At 36.4% G+C, this 24659-nt stretch overlaps 1 long non-coding RNA gene across 2 annotated transcripts; it reads right to left on the bottom strand.

Annotated features, from left to right (window-relative positions):
* Nucleotides 1-1214: 1214 nt before the first annotated feature.
* Nucleotides 1215-23675, bottom strand: LOC134564052 (uncharacterized). 2 transcript variants are annotated; one of them, XR_010083465.1, is made up of 3 exons: nucleotides 23313-23675; nucleotides 11180-11370; nucleotides 1215-3331 (listed from the first exon to the last, which is right to left on the bottom strand). It is a non-coding gene; the product is annotated as an uncharacterized LOC134564052 (long non-coding RNA). The 2 variants fall into 2 exon arrangements; XR_010083464.1 differs by lacking the exon at nucleotides 1215-3331 and adding an exon at nucleotides 9659-9992.
* Nucleotides 23676-24659: the final 984 nt, after the last annotated feature.

Below are 24659 nucleotides of genomic sequence, written 5' to 3'. Positions count from 1 at the left end.
GATTTTGTCTTCTTTTTTATTCACAACTCTTTCTAAGTAATTACTTTAATTTTATACTTTTACCACTTTTATGTTTAAAAAAATAAGAGTAGAAAATAAGATAAATAATTCTCAGAAATCAGGAGTAAATATGGAATGAGTTATGCATTAAAGTTAATCATAAGTGATGATTGTATTTAAAATATATAATACATCGGCAGTATCATCAGTTTGAAGAATTTATCACCATGGTTTTAGTACTTCCAATGCATTGTAGATTGGATATTTAAGTTGTAAAGTCTCATTGTGTTTCTATTGCTTTCAAAAATCATTTTGCATTTAATTTCTGTTTCTCAAACAGTTACTTCACCTCTGACATTTCAAGAAAGTACATGAAAAGCAAGGCTTTTCAATCGTTTTTATTGTTCTTGAAGGTCAACGTTTTCTTTGAGCAGTGAAAACGAGGTGGAAAGTGATCATTACAATCTTTATTCTACCTAAAGAATGCTTAGATTTTGTTCAGCATTTGCCATTTTCCAGCCACTCAAATCAGAAGAGTACATAAGGATCTGACATTCTAGACAGTTCCTCTGCATTAGCAACAGGTAATTTTACAGCTGCCACAAATAAGATCATCAGTTTAGTCTGTGCAGATAAGATAGTATTTGCTTGCCACCTACGCCTTTAATTGTTTGCATGCCCAGCTTCACAAACCCTATTCTTTAATCAAACACAGATATATTTTTATTTTGGAAGTATTTCTGTGAGGCTCTATCTTGTCTGATGTTTGGTTCACAGCGCTGTGCTCTGGTCACTCTCTCATAAATAGTCTCTCTGTTAGCTTGTCCTCTTTAGCTTTCCAGTTTTGCTAAACCTGCTATGAGAATATAAGATTGTTTTTATCTTCTTTCACATACATAAATCTCTACCTGTACAAGTGCCTTGAGAATTACAATGCTGCAGACTTGCCCTTGATTATGTTATTTTATTGATCAGTCACTAGACTTTACAGAAGCTGGATCTCGTTAATTAAGTTTGACATTACAAAATCATACAATACTGAATAATCACATTTAAATTGTGACTAAAAAACTACTATAAATTTTATGTATTAAAATGATTCAGATACATAGGAATATGGATAATAAGTTGATGACATCATAATTCATACTAAATTGTCATAATGTCATTTCCATAGGTGAAACTGAGTAAAAAAAAAAAAAAATACACCCTTACAGCTTACAGTAGCATATTTTTTCCATAAAATCTGAGAACTATGAATGCTGTTTATACCATTGTGGCAGTTTTGTTCAAAACCAGGCAGAAACACTAATTAAGTGTCATGGTTTTGGTTTGCCAATCTGAGTTTCCCGGCCAATGCACCAATTAAATATAGTGGGATTAGTGTTGGTCAAGTGCCAACACACCCACTAGAATTATTTACTCTTTTTCTTCTGTGAGACAAAGATTAATAGGACAGCAAAGCAGGCATAAACTTTAAAGGGTATAACGAAAACTTTATTAACAGAATTAAAAGAAAAATAAGAAGAAATCAGAATAAACCTTCAGAATACTTCTCCCCCTACACTCTCTTTTCTTTCCCACTGACAATATAGACAAAATCTAGAACTTTCAGTCTCTTTACCACCTCTAAAATAGTCTTTCATCAGTTCGTTTAGGGAGAGGAGTCTCTCTTGCCATGCCATGGAGACTTCTCCACAAGAAAAAATTATTTTGTGGCTTCAATGTCCCAGCAAATCAGCTGCCTTGGAAAAGAAAATCTATTTGCAGTGTGAAAGTTCTTCCCATGCCTTTCAGCCTTCCCACAGCTGCCTTCATGAGCCATGTCAGCTTATGGGGTACTATTTTAAGGATGAGCTGTTCAAAAGAAATGATTCTCTTTATCTATCTCTGAGATCATTTTCATCTCTGGGAACAGAGGTTTTCTTCTTCCCTGGGAGCAAAGGGTCTTCATCACTTTTGTATCTCTCTGTTTAAGCTTTTCATTTGGATCACAGCTACTTCAGCATTTGCTTGCTTCAGCATGGATGCCTTTGGCCTTGTCTACAGTTTGAACACTCTACCCCCCCATGTTTATTCATGAATTACAGGGATATTTCAGGGTATTAGAGTCCATCACCATCACCTTGCAAAAAAAAAATTTCAGCACAATCCTAAAGGCATCTCCTCATTCTCCTCCCATCTGGGATTTGACTCCTTCTTTGCTGACCCTGGTGTCTTCATGTTGTTTCTCTACGTGTCTTCACCCTTTTCTCTCACTCGAGAGAGGATTGATGTTTGCAAGTTTCATCTGTTTAGTAAAAGAATTAATATTTTTCCTGGGCCTGTGGATGGCCATGTGATCCCTGCCGAGCAGCAGCCAGAGAAAGCAAGAGAGAGATTCCTCTCTGCAATTTGTTTGTTTTTATATGTGTCTTCAGAGAGGCGTGTTTAGCTTTCTTAGTGGTTCAGTCGGTTGTCAATATTCAAACTAGCCAGCTGTTGGGTCCAAAGGTAGCTGTTAGCAGTCCTCGCAGAGAATTTCTTCCACAACTGATGATTTTTCTCTTTAACTAAAAGCCAAGCTATGTTAAACCATGACATTAAAAGATACATTTGTTAATTGTTTTTCTATTTAATTTCCATTTCACAAGTCTGTGTTAACAATATGGAACAAATGATTAATAAAGCAGTGTATAGGTTTAATTCTATAATTGCTGTATTGAAACACATCATTGTCATGACAACAATAAGAGAGGTACCTGTAGGGATAAAGATGCAGAATATTACAATAAAGTTGGAAAATAAGTGGAAAAATGTGAACTGATTTTACTGAATATTTTCATATTCAGATCAATATTTCTGACTGTAAAACACTGTCACAGGCTACAATATGAGGAATTAAAGTACTGGTTTTCATTATTTTTATAGCGTACAGAGCAATGGATCAATATCTATCTATTTATAGCCATTTGTATAGTTCTCCACTTTGACTTAAACAAAAATAACTTACTCCAAAATTGTATTGTATAGTATATTTAGATATGCTGACCTATACAGATCTTCCAACTATATATAGTTGGAAATTCATAAGCTGACAATGAGAAAATCTTACAATTCAACATGTGTCTTTGTAGTGTAGAAACAACAAAATTTCTTACCGACCAGTATAAAGACAGCAAAGGTGGAGTTTTTTCCTTTCCTTAGAAATTTAAGTTTATATTTTTTCTTCTATTTCAAATTCAGATCTCAAAAAGTAATCATATCAATTTTCCTGTACGTATTTTTGCTGAGGTTGATTCCAAATTTCTTTTTCATCAAGTTGTTTGAAGTAGATGTGGAATAACTGAATCTGAGAATAGCACAAAAATATTTGAAGAGTGGATGATGATGAAGACAAGACCTATTTACAGTCTTAGACTTAGATTTTACTTATACACAGTACTGAATACAATAAGGGATTTTAATTTTTTTTTCTTTATAGATCGGATCATATACATTGCAGATGAGAAATACAAAAAAATAGATTCGTGGTCTAACCAGTGTGCAAATTCTGAGAGTCAAAAACTGATTTAGTTGCCTAAATTGTGGATTACATTGTCCAGAATACTTAAAAATCCTACACATTTATTAAATAAGTTAAATTGTTGTCTGTTTTCATTTGGGAGAGTGAACTCATTACAGGAAATAAAGACTGAATATGTCCTCATTCAAGACGGATAACTAGGAAATTTCAGTAAGTATAAATCAAAGAAAAATTGACATTGAATCTAAAATCTAATGAATCAAACACAAGAGTCCACTAAATTAATCTTGTAATTGGACTATGCATTAGTTTACAGAAGATCATACTATTTTAAAATTTATTAGAAATGGTCATCAAAGAGATTAGACCAGGTAAACTAAAACTTTTTCATACTATGACCTCTGAAGTTGATATCCTAAGATATTGCACTTGAAGAAAACCATAGATACACTGAAATATAAATTATCCCACACAAGATGAAACACAGCAAAATAGGTAAGCTTATAACCATAAATTACACCAAACTTGGAGAGGTAATACAAATAATTTATGTGTAGAAACTGCTTAAATGTAACAGTGGGTATTGGAATTCTGTATTAATTTATACATAACTTTCAGACTAACTTATGGAGGAATTGTAAATAGTTGTTATATATAAGGTTCTCTAAAATAGTCGTATGATTGCTCAGTGTAAATAATATTTGAGATATTTGACAGTGTTGTGAATAAGTCTGTGTGAACAAGTAAACCTATTGCAATTTATAGTAAAATTTAGTTAACTACAAGGGCAATAAAAATATAGTGCAGTTATGCATATAAATTAGATATATTTTGCATCTCCAATTTATTAAATTGCAATATTTTAATTACTTTTACAATAAATTGCATAATTATATAATGAGAACCAGGAGTAATTATGTTAATTGTTGCTTGTCATTGTATATCAAAAAGCAGAAAGTGTTTTCTTGACAAAGCCATTTTACAGAAGTGTTATTTTGCATGGAGGTGCTAGAAAAGATCCATAATTAAAGTAGTGTCAAGATCTATATTTAAAAGCCTTTATTTAGCTATGACTGAATTCAATAATTCTTTCTATTTTTTAGATGGTTCTTGGAGTGGATCCCAAATAAGATTAGGACTTGTTAAAATCCTTGAAATTAATTAGGTGGTTCCCTCTTCTCCTTCCTTTTGCATTCTTTCTCTTAAAACATGCAGGTCCATCAAATCACCAACAAAAAACTTAGTTAATGGGTAACCATCTTACTATCTAGTATCAGAAAAAAAGACACAGTAAGGAAACCTAGGAAGTTCTAGTTAGAAGTTGCGTATCATAGTGTAATACCATAGCATCCAATCAGAAAAAGTTTTCTGTTAATAATTAAGTCAGGTGTTGGTGGGTTTTGGTTTAGTTTTACGTGATTCCATGTTTCAAGGATTTAAGGAAATAGCTGCAAAGTTCTAAGTGCCATCTATCCAATACTGAGACTTTTAAGACTTGTGGTTTGGATTCTCATTGCCTTTACTTTCAGGAAAATGTGAGATTACCTTATGAAGTTTTTTAATGCAGATTCCCTTGTGGGCCTTACACAGCCTCTTTGGTTGGAGAGACAATAGAATTAGGAAAATATTTTAATCTTTATTTCAAGTACCTCCTGGTGAAACCCTCTGAACATGTCTCAGGTGGAGAAATATCTAGTCATGGAACAGAATAAGGCCCATAGAACAGAGTAAGTGTATTTTGCTTGTGATAGTTAGGTGAAGTTCATGCACTCAAACCTACTTGGGCCTTCCGGTACCAAGTTCAGGACATAGGTTGTGCACAGAAATATTTTTTCTGATTGGAAGTATAATGAGCAAAGTCCAGAACACAGTAAGAAAAGACTTGAATGGTTTTGTTCTGACGTTCTGACAAACTGCCCCCTCCACCCCCTGTTATAAATCCTGTTATACTGAAGAGCTTGCAATTGCCTAGCTACTGGAGATATAATCCTATACGATTCACAATTGTTGATGTAAAACACTAGTGCAAATACAGTGGTAGCTGAAAATTCTCTTTAACTAAGAGTTGTTGGTGCTTCAACTGAAGCATGGAAAACACTCTTTTATTAATGATTTTTGGAAGTTTTACATTAGAGATGATGATTTAAACCAACATCTTTCAACAGACAAGATTACCATCATGATGCCCATTATAACCTTATAAGAAGAAAGGGCATTCTAACACAGACTCAGAGAATCATTTAGGTTGGAAAAGATGGTTGGAGTCCAACCATTCTGCAATAAATCTGGTAAAATAAAATATAATTAATCAAGATTGCCAGATGTCAGCTGAAAGAGAAGCTGCTGAGCCTATTGCTAATTCTTATTGGAAGTTGAGATACCATTAATTACAGTATCTCTGAATGGTCTCTTCCCTTGATGGTCACCTTATGGATATGAGCTCTCATGGGGAAGGGTTGCCATCATTGGAATTTTCCAAATATTCCAGATTTCTTGTGCAGTTAACTCAGAAAAAAATTTGCTGTTTCCGCAACAATATTCTATTCTCTGTTCGTTTTACAGTTTGATGAGTTGGCCCTATTAACAGGTTTTTTACTCCTGAAGCATAGCCTCTATTCTCTAATCTTCCTTGCCCTGCTGTTTAGCCATATTGAGTTAATCTTTCTTTTGTTTTTTTTTTTTTTTCCCTGTAGTGGATTCCGCTGACCTGTGTTATTTGTAGGCTACTTATAGGTTGTCTTCCTAATATTGTTAAAGATTTCATTCTTATAGTTTTTTTTTTTTTTTTTTTTTAAGTAAGTTTCCTAATTTTTTATCCCTTGAGAACTGAATTTTAGAATCACATATGTTGCAGGAAGTCTGTGAAGATTTATCTCTCCCTAGTGGTCCATTGCTAGCAATAGTGAAAAGCTTAACATCTCAGAAAGAAGTCTGCTCCTGAGTGCAAAGTGTTTTGTTTCTATGTTTAATATATCAGCTTAGGCAGTAGCTACTCCAGTTCCACTGAAATAGGTCAGTAAAGTAATTATACATAAAGGTGTATGTGTGAGCTCATAAAAACAAGTATTCCGGTGGGCTTAGTAACATATATTCCAATGACTTTGTGTTCAAAATCATCATAAAGCATATATGTAAAGATAAAGAGGTTTTAAAGACTGCAGAAAGAGAGATAGGGGAATTACTAATCATGCATGTTCACAGAACCAGAAATCCTTCATATAGATTCTGAGAGAAAAGTCAGATTTCTCTCTTCTCCAGCTTCAGCTGGGAAAGTTATATCAGTATAATGGTGTTCTGGGAGGACATTATTGTTTTCTTCTTTTCTAACAGGAGTTTGTAGAAGTGAAGGTCAAGTATCCTTGGCTAATACATATTCTTGGCATACATTATATCATATTATATCAAAACACGTGCCATGTCCCACAATCTGTTTGGTCTTCATTAATAACAACAAAAAAATCACTACAGCAGCCAGAATGAATGTAGTCCATAATGAAATCTAGTTCATTTTAACAAGCCTGTTTGGTGTTTGCCTTTTTTTGTTTGTTTGTTTGTGTTCTGTTTTGTATAAAGGATGGATATGAAATATTAGTCTCATTTTAATTGGGAAGGAGAATGCTACAGGTTACAAGATTGAAGGTCTTTAAAACTATTGAAAGCTGAAAAAGTATAATTTATTTTAACAATAAGTGCAACATGAAAACTAAAATGTTCCTAAGCACTCTGCTAGAAGATAGAGCAAATGATAATTTTAGATCTGAGTTTGTAAAGCTATCATAAAATTCATAGAGCAAAATCAGACCATAAAAAGTGAGGGAAAACCCAAAATGAGACACATTTTCTGATAAATTGTTCTTTGTTGAACAATTTATCAGAAATTTGTGGTAACAATCATTTAGTTTGAACAGATACTCTGATGTGCTCTTCTCATCCTGTAAGATTTAAGGAGTTTATGTTCGGCACAGAGACCAAATGTGACAATTCCATCTAATAAAATCAAAACCAAGGATGAAGACTTCATAATTTTAAATTAATTTCTAAGTAAGTTATACAATGCAGCTTCCTATCACTCTAGCTTACAATTCCTAGGTTTTTAACCCTGCTTTTTGTTTAGATACAAAGAGATATATAGAGTCTCTGGCAGACATAATTTATGCATCTGAAGTTAAGCATTTTAACTGGTTTTGAAATTGCTCTAGTAGTTACCAGTTGTTATTTTAAACATTTCTCCATGCTGCAGAATTTAACAGTATCAGGCATAGCTCTCTTATTGTCTTCAACCTATTCTGCTTGAACATGTATGATTGCAAAGGTCCAGAGTGATTGGGTGGTTAAGTTGTTCTGCATATTTCTGAACATCCAGCTGGGATGGGGATCTTCTGATATGGGACTACATTCAGTTGGTAACATATCTATTTGCTGGCACCTCAGAAAGCACGATTTACGTCAGGGAATATCACCTGCAGGCCAGATGACTGGTAGAATGGTTTGCCTAATACTCCTGTGGTGCAAAGAAATCTTGCTTTTGTCTCTCCTTAGGGAAAACATAAATAACTAAGTATCACATAAATGTTGTGGGATGACTCTTGTGACTGGAGTGTTGCAGTGGATGGCTACAAGCTCTTCAGAAGGGACAGGTGAGGAAGGAGAGGCAGTGGTGTGGCTCTGGCTTATTTGAAGTTTAATTTCCTTCTGGTCTTAAAATGAGTGCAACATTGATAAGATTAATGTTTAGAACCAATCCTGGAGGTCTTTTCTGAGAGTAGAGTTCCATGATTCTGTAGGTTTGGGGTTGGAGGGGAGGTTGGTTTGATTTGGGATTGCTGTCTCAATTTACAGATATTGATATCTTGCATTGCTTGCATATCCAGCTTGTCCAGCTGAGTGAACTATTGCACACCCTACTTATTCAGTGTGAAAGAAATGTTTGTGAACAACTCTTTTGGTTGTTTGTAAGTCAGATTTGAATGATCTAGGTTGAATGATCTAGTAAAATCACATCCATCAAACAACATAACTACATCACAGAAATTAACAGAATGCCTTTTGACAGGAGTCCCATGTTCACCTCTGTAGGTCTTCTGTCCCTTTTTTTCACTTTCTTGACCTTAGGAATGCAACATTCATGAGCTTAGAGGAAGTGACATTTGAATATTAAACATTAGATCATTATATAAAATTTTGTATAAATATTACATTTTGTATTATGGTAGGCCAATTTTGGGAATTATAAAACTTATATAATTGATTCATCAATATAAACTGAGGGATGACTTTATTGAGGACAGCCCTGCAGACAAGAACTTGGGGATACTAGTGCATGAAAAATTGGACACGAGACTCCTGACCTGCGTCAAAAGAAGCATGAGCAGCACAGTGAGGGAGGGGATTTGCCCCTTTATTCCATTCTTGTGAGATCCCACAGGAAGTCTGGCATCCACATCTGGGTTTCCCAGCACAATAAAGCCATGAACCTGTTTGAGTGGGCCCAGAGAAGGGTCACAAAAATGATCACAGGGCTGCAACAGCTCTTCTGTGAAGAGTAGCTGAGAAAATTGGGATTGTTCAGACTCAACAAAAGTAGCCTAGGGAGAATTTATTGCAGTGTTCCAATAGGTAAGGTGTCTTGGAAAAAAGATGAAGACTTTACTAGAATCACCAGAACCAGAACACTCTTTACCAGTGGTAAGACAAGCGATTTAGATTTAGCTTGTGCATAAGGAAGATGTTTTCTATTATTAGAAAATAGAAATATATAGAATAAGTATAGAAATAAATAGAAAAAAATTCTATGGCATGTGAGGCACAGGAGCAGGTTGCCCAGAGACATTATGGACTGCATCATTGAAAGTGTTCAAATTCAGATTGGAAGGACCTTGGTGCAAACATAATTAGTGCAAAATGCCTGTGTCCATGACAGAGGAGTTGCAATTAGATGATCCGTGATGATCCATTCCATCTCAAACCACTCTATGATTATAAGTCTTAAGGCATTTTTAAGTACTGATATAATGCTAAACCAAGCATTAAATAACTTTTGTAAGTTGTGTCAACAAAAATAAAAGTGCATCTCATTGTACATTTACCTTTTTTTTTTTTAAATGAATACACCGAAAGAGAAGAAGTCATAATATCAGATGTACAGTGCAGAAATATGCTTTATTCTGACTTTGTCATTTGAAAAAGTGTCAGAAAATCAATTATTTTAAATCAATCTTCTCACATCAAAAATATTACAGGAAATTACTACCTTTGAAATAAAATCACACCGAACACAAGACCATCTATTCCTAGTATTACTTTGGAATAACTGATGGCTTAATCTCATTTTTGAAAAATACTATGGGGGGAATTTCTGAAACCTTTTCCTCAGCTGTTGTGTTTTGAAGAAGTGCAAGTGTGAAGAATCTTTGTTCTTGAACATCTTGAATATCACTGTTATGCCATTTGTGTATCAGGTACTTCTACAGTGGCAAAATAGTGAAATCTTTGAGAAAGGAAGAGACAAAAAAGAAGTTATTTTACTTGGTGAATACATGAAGTCACAAAATAGTCAAAGCATCAGTTTTTACCTGTAGAGTTTTATGTAGCATACAGCATTTGCAAGATTTAGGAGTGCAGTACAACAGGAGCAGACAACAGTTTACAAAACAATGTCAGACTTTTCATAAAAAAGTTATAATTTAAATTAGGATATCTGACAAAAATTTGCATAAATATAAAAATCCCCAAGTGTATCCATATTATGTTGGCATAAATTATTGAATTGTGTCTTTATAGGTATGAAAAATATATAGATGTATCTCTTTCTATGTAGACAGAGTTGGCTATCAGATAGAAAGGAGAAGAGAAAGTGATAAGCATTACCAAAGCAAGGGCATGCATTTCCACAGCTATGAATGGAAGGTGGAAATGGCAGGAGACTGGGAGAGTAACAGTTAGATAAATCTTCAGCTGGAAGATGAGAATAAGACCTTGGTTGGTGAAGAACAACCTTGGGAGATGGAGGGTAACATGCTGAGTATAGAGAAGAATATTCCTAAAATATCTTTTGCATTATAAATAAAGCCTGGAGGCTGTTGAATCAGTGTCAAACTCAATGTCTCTTCAAAGTGCTAGTTGTGCAGTATTTCCCCTTTGAATCATATGCGCATCCAATTCCTGGTTCTTTTCAACATCCTATGTGTTGAAAGGTGAACATTGAAAAATGTACTTCCAAAGCAATCTTCTGAGCTGCAAGTGTGAAGGAACAGAAGGAAAGAGAGCCTGGCAGCCAGGCTCTGTTTGGCTTTTTCTTTCTGATCAAATATGTTTTACAGTTGATTTTCATTTCATCTGTGCTGTTCTCTTAACTGCCAGTTTAAAATGTATGTAAGTACCTCATGCATTTGCTGTTGTTCTTCTTTAAGTATGCTTATTGGTGGCCCTAAAATATTCTGCAGAAATTGGATACATCTCATTATTTATCAAAATTGCTTTCTTATTTTACAATGTACGGAATCACACTGGACACTGGTTTATTATTATTTAGACATAAGCTCCAATTTTCCTTGGAATTTGATGTTTTCCTGGTGTACATTAAATATGTGGGTTTTAGCAGTTTCTGTTTTCAATACCATAGCAAAGTTTAATAATTTTACTATAATTTATCACTTTATTAGTACTTCATCATACCTTGTGAATTATTCTTTGCTTTGATGGTGTTGAGCAAGTCTAGAATTTCAGAATTAGAAGGTTTTCCATAGTGTTTCGCTCAATACTATTTCTGCATGAATATTAAGTGTCCCACAGTTTGCCATTTCACTCACATTTTCTGATAGAACTACTACCAAAATTCTATGCCATGAAGACTGTCCTACAGATTCCTGTAAAAAAAGAAAAGACAAAATTCCTAAACACATTCTTGTCAGATGACAAGAAATCAGGTTGTGTATGTTTTGCATTTTGGACAGTTAAAGGATTTTCAGTGAAATTAGGACAATCATCAATATCAATTTTATTTCAAGAGAAAAGTTGTGACTGCTTCTTTTCTATACAGAGTTCATCCAAATGTCATCTTAGTAATTTTGTGCCTCACTTTTATGAAGTTTCTTGTTGTTTGCCTCAATCATTTCTCTGTCATTCTGAGTAGTTTTAGGAACCAAACTTCACAAAGCACTGCTTTTGATCATGTTGAAGATATATAGTGATGATGTATCCTTTCAACATTTTTCCAATTTTCATGTTTTACTTTCATTGGCAGTTGTAGAATTACCCATATACTGGAAGTTTACATCCATATAACAACTTTCCTTTGAAAAATGTGATTAGACTAAAATATTTGTGTAACTGCTGCTCTTCTGCCTGAGCAACACATGGCTCAGCTGAAAGTCCTTATATTTATTCTGCTGTACTGTTGAACTCTTTGCTGCTGTGAACAGACCATTTTGGACTTTTCTACCCAAATCTAATCTAGGTTTTGTCTTTCAGAGGTGCTATAATAATAGGTTTAATTATTTTTCAAAAATATGTGGTATGTTGATTTTGGCTGGATACCAGGCACCCACCAAAGCCTTTTTACCGCTCTCCTCTGCAGCTGTTCAGGGAGAGAAAATATAACAAAGGAGTTGAGATGATGATCAGGAGAGACCACTCACCAAATAACATCATGGGCAAAACAGGCTCAAATTAGAGATATTAACTGAATTTATTACTAACAAAATGAGAGCAGGATAATGAGAAGTACAATAACATGCTCAGAACACCTTACACCCCACTGTATCTCTTTCCCAGCTCTACCTCCTCCCCCACTTAAGCAGGAAGACAGGGAATGAGAGTTGTTGCCATTTGTTTCTACCACTGCTCAGAGCAGGGAGTCCTTTCCCTGTTTCAGTGTGGGTCCCTCCCACCAGACACTGTGTTGTGAACTTGTCTAATGTGAGTCTATCTCATGAGCAACAGCTTCAAGTGAACTGCTGCAGCGTGAGTCCATCCCTTGGCAACAGCTCTTCCCAGACTCTTGTAGTGTGGGTCAGTCTTCCATGGGCCAGAGTTCTTCAAGAACAGGCTGTTCCAGCTGGGCTCCTCTCTCCATGGACTTTGATGGCCTCACAGCCTCCTCTCAGGCATCCATCCACTCTGGCGTGGGCTCCTCTGTGGGCTGTGGGCTGATCTCATCATCCCTGCTGTCCTCCATGGGCTACAGGGACATGCTTCACCATGATCTGCACCACTGGCTATAGGGGAACCCCAGCTCAAGCACCTGGAGCACCTCCTCCCTCTCCTTCTCGACTGACCTTGTCCTGAGTTGTTCCTCTTGCATGGTCTCATTGTGCTCTTCTTTAGCCTCAATTACAACTGTGCAATAACTTGGTTATTTCTCTTCTTAAATATACTATCAGGAGTGTTACCATCATTCCTAAATGGAATGACCTCCACTCATGACCAGTGGCACATCCATCTTTGGAGCTGCTAGGACTGGCTCTGCCAGACACGGAGGAAGCTTCCAGCAACTTCTCATAGAAGCCACTCCTGCAGACCCTGCTACCAAAACTTGGCCATGCAAACGCAACACAACAGCAATGATCTCTTTCATAAATCCCCTTGGAAATATTGACTAATCTTTCAAGAATTGGTTTTTTTGGGTTGGTTTTTTTTTTTGTTTTTTTTTTTTTTTTTTTTTTTTTTTTTTTTTTTTTTTGTTTTTTGTTTTTTTTTTTTTTTTTTTTGTTGGTTGGTTGTTTTTTTTTTTTCTGAACAGAGAGAATGTAGAAGAGACTGGAGTGTTTTAAAACAAAGAAGGTCACCTGAATATGAGAGGTTATTACAGACTCACAGTCTTTGTCATTATTTAAATTTCTTGCTTTGCATTTTGTAAGTGCATAAAGTTAGTTGTACAGTAGTAAAAGGGCAAGATTACTGTATTCTCTCTTTTCTGAGAACTAAGTGAACTTTCAAGGACAAATAAAGCCCTGGACAGGCTTCAAATCACATAGCTAGCTATTAAGAAGAAATAACATAAAATTTGATCATTTTTGGTTAATTTTTCTAGAAATTTTCTACCTTTAAAAATGCATCTTTATGCTAATAATTCAATTCTGCATTGTAAAAAGTTTCTGGAAAGATTCTCTGTAAGACATTAATGAAGATAAGACTGGCTTTCTAAATTATATCCATATTAATTATTTGTAATACATAAAATATTCATTAGTAGTTAAAGTTTCCACTATTAGTTGAGTTAGCTTGTAATAAATTTAAATTTAGGGAAATGTAGTCATTAAACAAGAAAAAATTCATATTATAATTACTATAAAATTGTTAATTGATACTACATAACATTGTCAATAAACATTAGAATTTAAAGAGGATTCAGAAGAAACATTTTCACTGAGAATAAAAAAGGGTTTAAGTCATGGCAAACACTTCATCTACACTTTCAAACTAACATGTAAGTGATAAGTTTAAAAAAATAGGTTTTAAAAATAGGTGAAGATGTGGCTTTTGTCATATATGGTACATAAAAGAAAAAATATCTGTGATGTGTGTTTGTTTGAATAGGACAAGTGGGCAAATTTCTGCATTAAATTTCACTTAAAATGAAAATGTCCCCAATTATGTGTGAAACATTTCAAGGCAGCAACAAAATTTGTATTTTAAGGTGAGTATTTTAATTTGGCTACAGCTTTCTAGGTCTGACAGGAAACTGAGGATACTTAGGTATCGTTCTTCCAGATCTGGACACTTGAATAAGCCAAAGGAGTGCTGTACATCCTGATACATCCTATCTATCCCATTTGTTTTCCCATTATTTTGTTGAAGCTACATAAGGTGCAAGAAACTAAGAAACAGGACATATGTCATCTTGTTTTTACAACTGTAATTCCTGAAGACCCAATGCAAAATACTTGGTTAAGCTAACTGGTTTGTCTTCTTCCCATACTGGTTTGTTTCAACACTAAAACTTTCTCAGTTTTTCTGTAATAATGAAATCACTGGAGAGCAACCTACCCAGCCAGTGGAGCGGCAGTGGCAGCAGAATTAGCAGTGCTGACAAAGGTTAAGTCTGGGAATGAGAATTAGTTTGCTCAGGGACACCCATGCAGCAGTCCAGAGCTCTGTTCAGACCTGGAAGCTCTTGTGGGACATTTGAACATCTTCAGGGAGTGTGACAAACCCAGAGTGTGTGTCTGAAGCCCATGGTACAGCACTTTGCAGGACAGTTCACCTAAGAGGCTGCAACCGCTCTCCTGGCTCCTGAGACAAACACACCCGGAGGTTTTTGCTTTCCCTGCCAGAACAGACTGAGTAATGATTTCCACACGATCAAAAGCCAGTGCTAGCAGTAGCATGGAGCTCCCTCAGAAGAATGAAGGTGTCCAAGTCTTCAGCTGCAGGCAGGGACTGCTTGAGCCTGGCATTAATACAGATGTACAGCCCAGATGACACCTGTGTGCAGTGTGACTTAGGCGGATGATCTGCTCAGCCTAGTGGCTAAACTTTAAGAGAAAAGAGAGAGCCTGAGGATTATCAGGGAGTGTGAGAAAGAAATAGACTGTTGGAGTCACATCCTTCAATCCATTAGAGAAATGCAGTGAATGAAAATTCAGCAAGAGACAGAGAAGCCCCAGGTATGACTGGCCAGTGCACTTTGCCAGCTCATGTCCAGCCTCTTATCCACCAGCATCTTCAAGTCCTTTTTGGCATGGCAGCTCTTGCTCTTTTCATCCCCCAGACTGTGTTGATACCAGTGGTTACCTCAACTCTTGAGCAGCACCTTGCACTTAGATGTTGATCACTACCCTCTGAATGCAACCATCCAACCACTTCCTTGTCTGTCTAACAGTCCATCCACTGAATCCATCTTTATCTCTAATTCAGTGTTGTGGGGGATGGTGTCAAAGGTTTTACATAAGTCCTGGAAATTACAGGATAAATGACAGATAAATTACATGTGTAGCCTTTCCCTGGTCCACTGATGGAGTCACTCCATTATAAATGATCACTGGGCTGGTCAGGAAGGACTTTCCTTTGGTGAAGCTATGCTTGCTGACTGTCCTGAATCACTGCATTGTCCTTCTTGTGCCTTAACGTAGCTTGTAGGAGGATCTGTTCTTCGAGCTTCCCAAGCACAGAGGTGAGGCTGACAGCTTGCTAATTTTCAGGGTCTATCTTTCTACCCTTCTTAAAGATGGGTACAATATTTCTTTTTTTCCAGTCACCTGGACTTCAGCCTACTGCCATAAATTTTCAAATGCAGAGAGTGGCTTTGCAACTACTCAGCCAATGCCCTCAGAACCCTGGTGCATCTCACTGGGTCCTGTACTATTATGCACATTCACGTCCCTCAGGTGACTGGGGAACAAATCTGATCTTTGCGTGGGAGGGAGCTTTGTTCCCCAGTACCCATCTTTCTGTCCATCCCCCAGGGAGACACAGGAATAGAAGTTCCTTGAACACTGAGTCCAAGTTATTGAGTACTTTGTCCTCGCCCTCATTCATTTTTATCAGTTTACTGTTCTTTGTCAGGGGGAGAATACCTTTTTTATTTTTCTTTTCTGTATTTTAATTTGGCTACAACTTTCTAGGTCTGACAGGAAACTAAGGATACTTAGGTATCGTTCTTCCAGATCTGGACACTTTAATATGCCAAAGTACCTATAAGGCCTTCCTGTTACCCTTTGTACACCTTGCCAAGTTCAGTTTGGGTTTCATCTTGGCTTTCCTCACTCCATCTCTACATAGCCAGACTTCATCTCTTGCCTTCCTTGCCCAGTTTCTTGTTCCTGGGAATCACTAGCTCTTGCACTTTATGGAAGACTTCCTTAAAGATCTTCCAGCTCTGTTTTGCTCCTTTGTCTCTGAGGGAAGTCTTCCAGGGGGTCCTACTGTCTATCTCCCTTAAGAGCTGGAAGTCTGCTTTCATAAAGCTTAGAGACCTAACCCAACTCCTTATCTGACTCATATTCCTCAGAACTGAAAACTCCACAGTGCATGGTCATTGCAGCCCAGGCTACTTCCAACCTTGGTGCCCCAAATCAACTCATGCCAGTGACCATCAAACTGAGTATTGAGTAAAACCAGTTTTTATCATGCTAAATCTGAATAGAACCACATAGATAGAGTATCTTTTAATCATGCTTTTGGGAAGAAGAATAATGTTTCAAACATAATGCTGAAAGATATTATATAAATTTAGAAAACACAAAAATCCTTAGATCATCTCATGAAAAATGACAGAAATATGAAGATTAGAGAGACAGTTTATTTTTTACATGATGAATGATGTGACTGCCTTGAGATACCTTTTTTCCTGATACTAAAAGTCTTTTTCTAGGAATCTGACATAAATCTAACAGTTTTGCCATATAGTAGTAACTAATGAAATATCAACTTTCCTTTTGTTTTGTAGCACTTATTTTCACTTTCTGGAAATTTAATTTTCTTTACCAGCTCTTCTTAGGCATGCCAGTACATGAGTCCCCAAAGAGAAAAACTATCAGGTCAAAGATTTTTTAATTAATATATGATTTAAAATGTATAATATCATAGGTTCAGAAATGTTTCTGTTTGTGCTCCCACATGATGTATTTCATCAATTGTCCATTTGTGCCTGGGCAGGGGTCAGAAACTGAAATATTATGGTTTATGACTTAAACATCTTCATGAAGAACTTTTGCCTTTAAGAGCAAAACTGTATTAAAAATGCAGCAGAGAAGACCACCACACCCTGAATGAGGCCCTGGCAGAGACCCTACATTGCTCTTGATGAAGATTAAGTAACAACTTGGGCTGGGGGAGAATAAATTCACAGAGCACAAGCTTAACACCTTGTGAGTGGAGAGCGCAGCCCCAGGGCAATCAGCTGTCAGGCCCACACAGGCACATTTGTGCTATGCATTTTCAACATTTGTGCTATGTCAGGAAGAACATTCCTGCACCTTCATAAGCTATTTCCAAATCTAGGCATCTCCAGATCTAGGTGTCTTACAAGTGAGCATCTGTATGCAGTTTATGTGTGAAGCATTACAAAGGCTAGATAGTACTGGTAAAAAAACCACTACACTGGAAGTCTCCCCTCCACAAGACTGCATGGAAAATGTCTGTAACAATTTTTTTCGTGGTTTCCTTTGTGCTAAGACACCACAATAGACTGGGGTAAAAAAAAATATATTTCCTTTTCTGAGGAAATATTATTTTTTGCTAACGCATGTGAAAATAACTGACTTTACATGCTCTCATTTACTGGTGTGGATTGCTGCCAGATGCCTTTCACTGTTATTTAATATGCATACACCTGCTCTGTCCCTCCATTCCCCATTCTTTATAGGGGACTTTCAGCAATAAAATTTAACATGTTTGCTGTTCTAAGCAAATTATCAAAATAGGTTTTGATTGATGTGCTGCATTGTAATTTGGCATAGAACTTCATGATCACATTTTGTTATGGCTTCAATAGATATTTTCCCCTTTCTACTGAACTTTGCTGTTAACATTTTCTGGGAATTATGATTTTGTAGGAGGAGTACTCACTTAAGCAGGAACTATTTGGTAGAAGATTCTTAAGGGATTTGATAAAAATTCCTCTAATTAAAAGCATATCTTGCAATTTATTTTTGCCTTTATTAATTTGTTTCAAATTAATTGCCTGATAGACAGAGTGATGATTTACTCATGGTCTGATCTTTTTAGTCCTGCCATGTTCTGTGTTACTGTTCAACACCTATAAAATGAAGCCTCTATCTGAACTGGAAATTCATGTTTTCTCAGAGGTAGAATTTTGGAGTGATCTGTTGTGCAGTGGTTGCTAAGCATGCTTCTGTACATACCCTTTAGCAGCTGTCACAGATACTGCAGCATTATGCAGGCAGATTGGGAGGATCTCTATGTCAGCTCCTAGTGTTTAGTTGCCCTAATCTCTTTCTGTAGCAGAGTTATGAAATGAATGAAATGTGAGTTATGAAGCTGGAATGAACTCAATCTTTGCTGCATCCAAAGGTTCTTGCAGGTTTTAATTTCATCTGTTGTAATGAGCTTCTTGAAATTCCTTCACTTTATACACGTACCTGGTCTGGGACATACTCCAGTCCATGGAGGTCAGAGTAAGAGGATCATGGAAGTTTTCCATCCCTTTGAGATTATGTATTACACCTTTTTTTTTTATGGTTTGATTTGTCTTGGTGTGTGGTTGCTTTTTTTTTTTTTACTTTTATTTTTGGTTTTGTTTGTTATTTTGTTTTATTTTGGTTTGTTTTTTTTTACCTTATTAGCATTATGTAGTCCTTTAGAGGATGTAAAATTCCTGGGGCAGTAGCCATCTTATTGATATCATACAGCAGGGAAAAGTAGGAGAGTGGGTAGCATGTATTCAGAGATTACTGACCCTTAGCTTAACGAAGAGATAACTTTGGCATCTCCATGATTGTCTTTTATAACTGGAAATGAGTATGTGACCTACCAGGTCAGCTGTCATCTTTTGTTTGTGATTCAGTTCTCAGTAAATAGAAGAAAGTTTTTCTTCAGTAAGACAAAGAGTAAAGATGATGAAAAAAGAGTTTCTGTCTACTATACAGAAGTATAGTATATGTGTGTGTTGTACCAGCACATAAACTGACAGCACATAAAATTATTTAGACAAATTCATAGCCTATGACATGCTGGAAAATAAACACTCTGTAGTAAAAACATTATTTGACGTATCTGATTCTTAGCTGTAACTTGAAAAATCTTTGTGAACACACTCTGCTAATTTGTGAAGAGTACCTGCCTGCTGTCTGGCTTGAAGTTTGTACTTGTCACTCTCTTTGCAGGGAAATGAAATTAAATATGCAGTACCTTTTTTTTGAAAATACATCACAGCCGTATGTGTGGATCACTCATTCTCTTCAAATTCAAATGAAGGAATAAGCCTCCATTTATATATATAAATAAATAGTTTAAATTAAAATAAATATATAAATTTATATATATATATAAAATAGTGGAAGATCCAAAGTGATCTTCAGGGAGTGATGATCTTGAGTCAACACTTGTACATGTTGGGTCAAACATAGACTAGAGTCAACCTCCCAAAAAGGTAATTATTTAATTTCAGTTTATATTTTTATTTATTAAGTAAGAAAATAAGTGACTGATTTAATTTTCCATCTGCTACCATCATCTTTTTTCCCGCACCTAATGATGTGTTACCACTACAGTGAACATCTTGTATATCCTGTCAGACTGCTAATGTAGTGGCTCCAAGAAAGTAGTCTACAACAATTAGTGACAGGAGACAAACCAATCACTAACACAAATACCTCAAAGTACAGGTGTTTCAACAACAAAAGCATGTGAAAGTAAAACTTGTGTTTCATAAAAGCTATTCTTGATAATGTGAGACAGATGAAGACATTTGTTTAAAAAATACACAAAAATCACAGATATAGATTTGAAAATATTCAGAGGAAGATGCTTGCTATTTTAAGTATGGAATTTCTGCCCTCCTATTAACTGTCCTATATAAAAGCAATTATTTGTTCTAATTAATTAAAATGACTGTCACAAGATCAGCTATTTATAGAGAAACCTAGGTATGGACATGCACAATTTTCTTCAGAATTTATTCAACCTGTATTAGGTTTATTCATGTTAGACTTGAATAGCTTGTGTGCTCCAATATCTTGACCACCTATATTTGAGCACATTTCAGAGAAAATGTCTTCATAGAGGGTGCAGTCATTTCAGTTCCACTACATCTGTTTGTACATTTGAAAGTGACATATAGGAATTAGAAGATCTTAAAATGAATTTTTATTCCAGTATTATGGAATTATAGAAAAAAAATCAGGGTAGAGATAAAAACACCATTAATAACCATCTGTTTTACTGGTTTTGGCTATGAAGAGAAATGCAAGATTTTTTTTCTATATTTTATCAAATGCCAAATTAGATCATGCCAGGAACTAGATTAAAGATTTTTTCAGCTAAGGACAACATAACTTCTTAACCCCACTTAATTTTCATGTTTGTAAACTAGTTAGAAATTCATGAGAATATATACGACTCCACTGTGTTGTCAGATAGTCTTCGTTTTTCATAATCTCTTCATGTCAATAGCTTTCATAAAAATCTGAATTTGTGTAAAATCATGTTTATATAAATCTACATGGTATAAATTTGCAAGCGTTATTAATTTTGTGATTCAATATGACCTACATCTTTTGCTAATGATATGGTGTAATTCTTCTGTCAGTGTAGCTTTGTTGTTTGCAGTAACTGAGGATGTGTAACCTAGTGATTACAGAGCACTTCAATTCAGTCACTAGATAAGAAAAACCAACAACATTTACCCTTCTCTGTTATTATTCAACAGCTACAAACTGAAACTTGTATCTGAATTGGAAACTTAGGCAGCAATTATGGAGCACTCTACCTGCCACAGCTGCAATCTCAGTCTAATGTTGTTAACTTCTTTTTTAAGAGATCGTTTCTTTAGGACTTTTCTTCATGGATATTCTTGTCTTTATAACTTCCTATTTCATTTTTTTTTTTTAATAAATGAAATGCTTTATGTCATAGCTCTTCTTCAGCAAACAGGCAATTTATTGTGTTGTGATTTCTAATAACACTGTACTCCCTGAGTATAGGATAGTATTTGTATTACTGAAATAGACATACTTAGGCATACAGCAATCTAGCATAACAGCAAAGAATTTTCCTTCTTATTGTTTATTTTACATACACACTGATGGTTGTGTGTATTTTTTATACGTGTGTAAACATATACTGTGCAACATAGTGAAAGAGCTTAAAAACAAGGAAAGCTGCAAATATTTTCTACATTTTACACACAGCTATTTTGAAAAAAGGTAGGTAGGATTAAATTTCATGTATCAAAAATGGAAAAGAAGAACTGAGGTATAAACTGATGGTCACCTCAGTATATGTCATTTGGCACATACATAGTAATAATGTGTGGTTCATGATCTGACAAACATATATGGTGAAGAGTCTGTACCTTTTTATTCAGTCATAAGCAGCACAATATAAACACAAAAATTAAGCAGGGCTAGTGTTAAGGCAGGGGGAGGAATTTTCAGTCTGATGACCAACTATTGGGCACGAATGGAATTGTGATTTGCTAACTGGTCAGAAGATTCCAATTGTTACAGTAGACCTTTTATAAAAGCAGCATCAATATTTACAGTTGATTGAATGATTTTTCCCTAGCTACAGAAAAAAACCCCAACAAAACCAAAAAAACAGGTCTTAGAGCTGTAAAGTGAAGCTGGTTTAGGATTCAGCCTACTACCTTTCAAATCAGAACTCTCTTCCATTAACTTCAGTAAAACTAGAGTTGGGCTTTTAATAACATGTCCTTTGGAAAATCTAAAAAAAAAAATCAATAAAACAACCTGTTCTAATTATTAGTGGTCTCTCAAGAGCAACTGAGACAGTTAATTCTTTTAATATGAGGATCTCTGATTGACACAACTGAGTACAACAGAATCAGGCACATAAATATTTTCTAGTGATGTTTGATTACATCAGTAGAGTGATCCTGCCTATTCACAGCATATGATGGATAGAATCTTGGCAGGTATCAATGTTTCTCACTGTATTTCTCCTAATAACTATCACAACATGTACTTCTTGCAATAAAACAGTCAACAGAAATAAAGAAGAAAGAGGAAAAGAAGATATTGCCACAAAATTAGTGTCTATAGTTTGTGTATATATATATATACACACATACATATACACATTCATTCATACCTATGAAAAAGAGACCTGTTTAAGTTCTGATATCCTTTGGAGTGTTATTTTAAAAAATCAAATTTAATTATTAGTCTAGAAAGCTAAGTCACACACATCATAAATTTGCATGTCATTGTTAATAACATGCTTAGTCCATTCTTTAACTCTTTTATAAGTTTTGTAGTTATGTAGTTATGATTGATACTGCCACATACATCAAATAAAAGTTTTCTTACAGACAGAACATTCATCAGAATTGCCACAAAGTCCTCAAGTAGAAAGCCCTGTGTTGGGGTTTAGGATTCTTCCTTTGTTTCTTTCAGGGAATTTTCTCCCATACGTGTTGCTAGGAGACAATAGCGACCGGGTACTTAGGAGAGATAGGAGAAGTGGCCGCAGTGGAAGGGAGGGATCCAGCTGGCCACTCTTTCTTTACCTGGGGGTTTCTCTGGGAAGGGAAGAGATACCAGGAGAATCGGGCTGGGGAAAAGGGCTTGGGTGCAGCTCCTGGCTCTCTTGTACTCTCAGCATTGGGAGGGGAGAGAGGCTGTGGCACAGTGGGAGAGAATTCACCATCACTGCAGGGTTCCATCTCCTGCTGTCTTCTACCATGAGTGGAGCTCTGCTGGTAAAAGCGGCCATTGCACTGGGATCTCATTAACACCCAGCCTCACCAAATAGGGGACCCTTTGCCATCTGCTGGAGTGTCTCAGGGGAAACTCTGGCATCCCAAAGCCTCTTCCCTCCCTGCCACGGGAGCCTCTCTTCCGCGTTCGGGAGCCAGGCTGCCACTGCCCAGCCCCTTGCTGTTCCTTTGCCACTGCTCTGACTTTACTCTGCAACACTATAGCCCTGCATCCCCTGCCTGCTGGACTATACTAGCCTACCACTAGTAAAGAATGGTGTCATGATCCAAGCAGGAATCGTGATAGGTTCCTGTGATCTCAGAGTGCAAAAAGTACTCGAGGGGACAATAGTTTAATCATACAACAAATGCACCTTTATTGAGTGCCAACAACACTTGCAATAGAGGGAATGAGAAAGGAAAAATAGGATACAGACCAAGGAAAGGGGGGCAGGGGAATATAGCTACCAACGGCAGAGCGACGTCCTCGTGGCGTGGCGTCTGGCCAATGGATCCGTCTTTTGTCCGTGGGGAGATCTCGAAGTGTGAGTCACAGGGGGAAGGTTTTATAGCCATTTCAGAAGCTGGGGGCACCTGGCCAACACAGGCAAAAGTGGGGGGCACCTGGCCAACGTGGGGGGAGCACCCAAGAGTCATTGTGAGGAGCCCCGTTGCTCTGGGAATCAGGTGCAACCATTCAGATCAGGCAGGTCTGGGACAAGCAGGTCTGGGCCTGGCCGCAGGTAAGCACAGGCTGTCCAGCCGTCCATTGTCTTCGTACAAGTTCCCATGGGAACCAGCTCTGGTCCGGTGGACACACCTGCAGTTCAGTGCTTGGTACACATGCACACTATGGCTTAGGCCCGAGCCCCTTGCACACAGTCCCTTTCTTGACAGAGTACCTTGACGAAGGTCGTGAGGCAAAACCAGGGACCCTCGGGCCCCAACTCTCACAAATGGTTATTACTTTTCAAATACTTTTGCCTGAAGGCCCCTTAATTTCAAAGTTATCAAAACTTGGAGGGATGGAAAGGTCATATTCTCCATTCCAAGGGAGGTTCCCACCTTCCTTGGCAGACACCTGTCTTTCAAAAAATCGCACTCGCATGTTTGGGACATCAATACATATAAGAGAAGAGATAATAGGACAGTGCTCCCTGGAAGCCTAAATTGCACCTCTGCACTATTATCTGTGCATATTTTTTATATTTTATTCTTTATCAGATATTATTATATATCAATAACCTGCTGATATCTGTAGAACATAAGAAATATTTTTCTGAGAAACTCTTGACTTCATTGACATCCATTGGCCATTGTGGATGTTAGAAATTTTGAAAAATCTGTCGCAATTCCACATGCAGTTCTACACATACAAGGCATACATAGTATGTGTGCATATCTGTTCTTCATTGTAGGGAAAATGTATATAATGTACTTGAAACAGAAAGTTTTCAGCCATAGGATGTGTTCATAGTAATTTAAGAAAAATTACAAAGCAAATGTAACTTGCTTCTCATACAAAAAACCACAACCCAACCCACTAAGCTGAAGAAGAAAATTTTGGGGGAAAGCCAAGAAAAAACTTGTGAAAATTTACTAAAAGGAAAATGACCATAGGAGAAAAGAATATGACCCACAAGAATCTTTGGAGTCTTCATATAAGACAAAACACTATAGTAAAATTTATGAGTAACTTTGTAATATTTTCTTTAAATGAAGTTAGTATTTCAGTCTTTGATATGTAGACATGGTATTACTAAAACAGATATTGCAGCTGGGGGTCATTTAAGCTGATCACTATCCTGGAGGCTG

The sequence above is a fragment of the Prinia subflava genome, chromosome Z, assembly GCF_021018805.1.
Source record: "Prinia subflava isolate CZ2003 ecotype Zambia chromosome Z, Cam_Psub_1.2, whole genome shotgun sequence".
NCBI classification, from domain to species: Eukaryota; Metazoa; Chordata; class Aves; order Passeriformes; family Cisticolidae; genus Prinia; species Prinia subflava.
Note: the sequence above shows the minus strand (reverse complement) of the source record. Positions and strands in the feature narration are given on the sequence as shown.